Raw genomic sequence first — 6,104 nt, 5'->3', positions numbered from 1 at the left:
TTAAACTTAGAGGTGCCAATCACTTTCTAGGGTTGGTTTGTACCTGAAACAACCGGTTTTCACTCATGGTGAGTTGTATGTCGTGTTATCTAGAGTTAAAACAAGAGATAGTGTTAAACTGCTAATATTAGACAAAGATGAGAAGCCTATAGATAAAGCATGTCGTATGTGTGGTAACAGTTTTGGAACAATTATTACTATATATGTTTTGTTATCTTAATCTCAATTCAGACTCTTTTGTTTTTGTTTTTACTTTTTTCCTTAAAATTGCTTTCTACTAAATATTAATCATATCATGCATAGCATTAACGCATTTCGTTTACAACTTTTATCACACAATGTTCGTTAGTACCTTTACGTAGATGAATTACTTTGTATTATGTATTACTCTACCTTCATTTCTTAATGTATTTTGACAAAAGGCATGAAAACATTATAATGAAGGTTTCATATACAAAAAGTTAATGTGTAACGAACATCATGTAGATGTACTATTGGGACATGCTCAAATCTCTCAAAATATTAGGCTTAACAAATCACACTTTAACGCTTCTATGTTTAAATTATTTTATGTGTTTAGTTGGTGTTTAGCCACCCGCGAAGCTCGCGGGGTCTTAGGCTAGTCTAACTTATATATTAACTCATTTGTAACAGTTAGCAAGCGAAGGCAATTTTCCGAGTGAGCTGAGGGCATTGATAAACAGGAGGTTTGCGTTTAAGATAGCCATATGTTCGTTTAATATAAATAAGAAATTAGATGGCTACTCTGTTTCGAAGTTGACCGAAAATCCTTCTATCATCAAAGATCTTGATGCTCATTTTGATGTTTACCAGGTTCTATATGTACCCTACACGTTAACTTAAATTTTTTGTTATAGAAATCTTTTGTACCACTTATGAATAAGTATTTTTGTTTATGAATGCATACAGGCTGCTGATGATGAACCTTTAGGTCCTCATGCTTCTGATCCAACTCCAATTGTTAACGTTAACATCCAGGTTTGTTAAGCAACTTTTTTATTTCATTAAACCTGTATTATTTTTTTGTATTCAACATTTATGTCCATTTATATATTTTACCTTTTTAATTTTGTTGTACAGGATTCTGTTTCCCGTGTCGTTGATGAAGATACTCCAATGTCCAATTTGAACAACAGCATATTTACTACACCATCTGGAGCTCATATTAGTTGTTCTTCAAAGATGCTGGACAATGAGCTGAAGCGCAATTTGGAGGCGGTTTATGATGTGGATCTTTGTTCTTCTCAGTCTTCAACTCAAACCGCGTCAGGGTGATTGTGAGAACAATGAAGGTTTGAAGATGAAAGCAAAGCTGGAAGATTAGTAATAACATTTATCAGTCCATTTCAGTTTTTTTGAACAATTTGAGATGTTTTATTTTGGTTTGTTTATTTCGTAACATTTATTTCAGTACTTGATGTTTGGTTCTTATGGATATTTCGTTTATTATCGTGGTATTAAAAGATGATTTGATTGCTTTAATTTTTTTTTAACTTGCGTATTCTTTATTGCATCAATTCAAACATTTTTTATTTTGTTACATGTATATTGAATAGTTTCATGATTAAATTATTTTACATAACGAGAATAATTAATTTACTTTGTTACATAACATTTAATTTTACACAATTAGTTTTTTAAAACTATTTAATATAATTTACAAGAAACATTTTGAGATCAACGAATTTGACTAACATCATTTTTTTGTCTAAAATTCCGAAATCACATTTTATTGGTCTTAATATTCGATCATCTATTCCAACCGAGTGTAAAATAAAAGTCACCCGTTTCTATTTTATGTTACATGCATTGTATAAACTTATATTTATATACTTTTTTAAAGAGTTAATGAAATCATAAACTGCAAATGTTATTTGATGTTATTATTGACATATTTTTAATCTACATCTACATTGGATAGTTATGATATTAACTTTTCAATGTATTTGAACTGTAATATACTTTTACAAAAATTAAAAAAGATTATTTCCTTCCCTCCCTTTTTTTTTAATTTTTTTTTTTAAGAATAATCTTTTACAATTTATAATACACATATTGTAACAAATATTAAACTTTGTTTCTAAAAGAACATGTTACTTGAAATGTAATAGTGATGAAATAATATTTATCCCTTATTTGATTAATGTAATTGATTAAATAACAAAAAATATTTAAAAATATATGTTCTTTTAAATTTCGAAACACTAATTAATCATAAGTCTAGATGATCTAAATAAATCTTCCATAAGTTTTGCATTATTTGCTGAAATCATATATTAAAAATTAAGGTTTCCAAAATTGATATCCACTATATGATGAAAGTCCTATAAATACCCATATTTCGTGTACTTCTTGCTCATTCAGAAATTCGTATACATAACACCTCCACTCACACGGTTAGTTACTTTTAACTGTAATATAATTGTTTAATCTTCCATTATTAATTATCAATTTTTTATACAATAACTTTTTATACTGTCATTTTTTTTAGTTGTTCTTTCAGATTATTGGTTCTCATGGATCATATTGGGGATGACATGATATTTGAAGAGATCTTAACGAGACTACCCGCAAAGGCAGTTTGTCGTTTCAAATGTGTTTCTAAACACTGGTGTTATGAATTATCCACACCAAAGTTTGTTTTCATCCATACTCTGCGAGTTGGAAAGTCAACAAAAAATAAGCTGCTTTCCTTGAAAGAAAATTCCATAGTCGTTGACGACATAGTGTCTGGCGACTTAGGCGACGATACTATCAAAACCGTAAATTTCCCTTTGGAAGTTCATCCATCCTCTTAAGTATTATATGTTCGTTTAATGGTCTGATTTTAGTTTCCATTAAAAGGATTCACAATGAAAGTAATGACCTGGTCCTTTGGAATCCAACGACGCGACGTTTAAGTTAATATCGGACGACTACTTTATTCGTTATTTTGGTCGACATAACGATACGGGTGGAATGTACTTAGACGAGGACAACGACCTAAAAGTGCTTCATATTAATTGTTACTGGGACGTAGTTACTGCTCGTGTATATTCACCACGTCATGACTCATGGAGAAAATTAAACTTCTTGAACGGAACTCAATTTGCTTCAAACTTTTATTCATGGTCTTCTGGAGTGTATTCCGGGGAAAACAATATATTTCATTGTTTACAATTACTGGATTCCACCTGGTGAAAGGAACATAGTTGCTTTCGATGTTATCTCTGAATCTTTCAGTTTACTTCGTTTTCCGGAGCGTATTGAAGTCAATCCTTGCCAAGTACATTTTCTAACAATTTCGAACAAGCTCCATGTCATTGTCGTTCAATATGCTGGTGAACTAATTGCAGATTTGTTCAAATTTGAAGATGATGATTGGATCAAGGTATTTTCTTTCAATAAGGCTCGCATAGTTCAACATTTGGTCCCTCAGCAAAGGACAAATGTAATTCAAGACAACAAGTGGTTGATAACCAGTATTTGTGGAGATACTGTTGAGGTTCTACTTTGCAATGATTCTTTTAACTACATCCAAAATGTTGACAGCTACAACGGACCGAAAGGCGCATTATTTTTGGAGACAATTGTTTCCCCTTCCGATTAAAAATTAGGAATTTATTTGGTACTGTTTCATCTTTTGTTACTCCAACTATCTAATTTGTTTCAAGTATCCCAAATTTTATCATTTCGTTAATTTAATAATAAAAGAGTTTTATTATGTTTCACATTTTATTATATCCAATGAACGTGTACTTTAAATTACGTATTTTAACATTCATTGTCGTGACGGTATTCCTTATTAACAAATACCATCGTCGATTAAGATCCATCCTAATAAAATTACAAATCTTATAATAAAAAAAATTATATCTTTTTGAAGTTTATTAATATAGATAATAGATTGTAATAAAATGTTAAGCATAAACAATAAATATGGAAAATTTTTTTAAAACAATTCGTATAAAATTGATTATACAAATTAGATATATATTTCAATACAAAATATGCTTTGAATATGGAAATTATTATATTAATGTTTTGAATCTAATTATAGAAAAATGTAATTTTGTATATAAACATTCTAACGAATTTTTATTTAATTTTCGAAATAATAATTTAAAGTCCGTTTCTTTATTTAGTCACTGTTTCTACAATTATGTTGATGTTATATTCGAAAAATTATTTGCTTACTATATTTTCAGTTATTGTTCCAATAATCTTTTCAACTTCACTCCAATCATATTCCAATAAAACACTCGGTTTCCATATAACAATTCATTACTCCAATGGAGCTACATATATACATAGTTTTACATTCCTAACCGTGTTCATCTACATTTTCTTTTTTTTCAATGAGTTCTGGATTTCACATATCGATCTAAAAATCTGTAAGTTGCTAAGAGTTCTTAATTTTTTTGTCTTCATAATATGTTGTTGTTAAATTATATGTCGTATATGCAAATCCCTAAATCCGATAACCGTTCATATATTATTTTTTATTTTTATTTTCTTTTGTAATTTTTATTTATTGACTGTAATTTTTATGAAAATATTAATCCGTTTGTCATAAATATATTTATTAAGTTTTTTACAATTGATGTAATATAATTCTTAATTAAAATCGTATTGTCATTTAATTTTGATCAAACGGCATATGTATTTCATAACCGTATACCATTATTGTATATTTTAAAGAGTCGTAAAATTTGTTAACTGGTTTTGTAAATAAATTGGTTTGATTAATTTTTTTCGAAGTATTATAATGTTATATCATATGTTTCCTTTTTTTTTTTCAATTATGTTATAAACATGACGTATCATGAAGAACTATTACATATCTATTTTATATTATAAAGATGATGTTGACATATTATTTATGTTGTTAGTAATATCTTTTTAAACGACTCAATAAGATACGTTTTGTTTATGTACGTACTTTTGTAGGTATTTCTTATGGCTGAAGGGTCATCAAGGTATTTATTTGAATTTGTTACTTTATGTAACATGTAATTGTATTATCTTTGTATGTTTTTTCAAATTTGTTTATTTTTCTCACACTAACATTTACTTATTACTCTTTTTTAATGTTGTAATTTTAAAATCAGTTTCATAGGATACTGCTTCTGTAGGCTAATGATGTAGCTGACGAAGTTATTTTGGTATTTTGATAACTTACTTTATAATTTATATTTTATTTTGTTTTTATCATTATTAGATACACTTTAATATTATTGTATTGCTTATATATTCTTAATATACTAATAATTAATTTTGTATTTGTTTGTTTTTTTAGTCTATTCCGGACGACGCCGCGTGCAAACTATGGGGTGTAGACCAAGGCCCTACAAATGTCACGATACAAACTGAAGATGGCCGGTTATTTAATGTTTCTTTTAAGCGCTGCTAAAAGAAAGTTATTCTTTTTTCACGGTTGGTCCAAAGTTGTAGAACATCTACGCCTAACCAGAGGTTGTTTGGTAGTATTTAATCCTGTAGAACCTACTACCTTTAAATTAACATATTTCGTTGATGGGGTTAGTCGTGGCTGTTTCTGGACTTATATGCTTCCTCCATCATCTCATTTTTACGTAAGATAAAGTATTTTTTTTTTTGATATATATTGATGTATTACGTCACTATTATTAAATACAATTTTTTTTTCCTTTTTTATCATTCCCACAGGCTATTCCTGAATGTATCTTGCCAAAGTTTATGATTATTCTTCAAATGATGTAATATCTACGGTAATAGTAGACAACAAAACTTATGACGTTGCCATTGAAACGTCTGATGGTAAAGTCGGGTTTACAGTTGGCTTTGATGTAATTGTTAGTCAGTTACAGTTGACGGACGACTGTCTTTTGTTATTTTACGAAAGGGTTTGGTAATTTATTCTATTTAAAAATATTTGGGAAAAACTGTGTTGAGATGAAGTTTCCTGATGTAGATGTCGACGAAGTAAGTTACTTTTTATTACTTAATTGCATGCTTTATATATGTTAATGTAATACATTTTATAATATTTAATTTAAGGGTGATGTTGTACCTATCAATGCTGAAAATGAAGTCAATGAACAATACATGGGGTGGTTCGTCGT

The sequence above is a fragment of the Helianthus annuus genome, chromosome 13, assembly GCF_002127325.2.
Source record: "Helianthus annuus cultivar XRQ/B chromosome 13, HanXRQr2.0-SUNRISE, whole genome shotgun sequence".
In the NCBI taxonomy this organism is placed as follows: Eukaryota; Viridiplantae; Streptophyta; class Magnoliopsida; order Asterales; family Asteraceae; genus Helianthus; species Helianthus annuus.
This window is presented reverse-complemented; position numbering follows the sequence as displayed.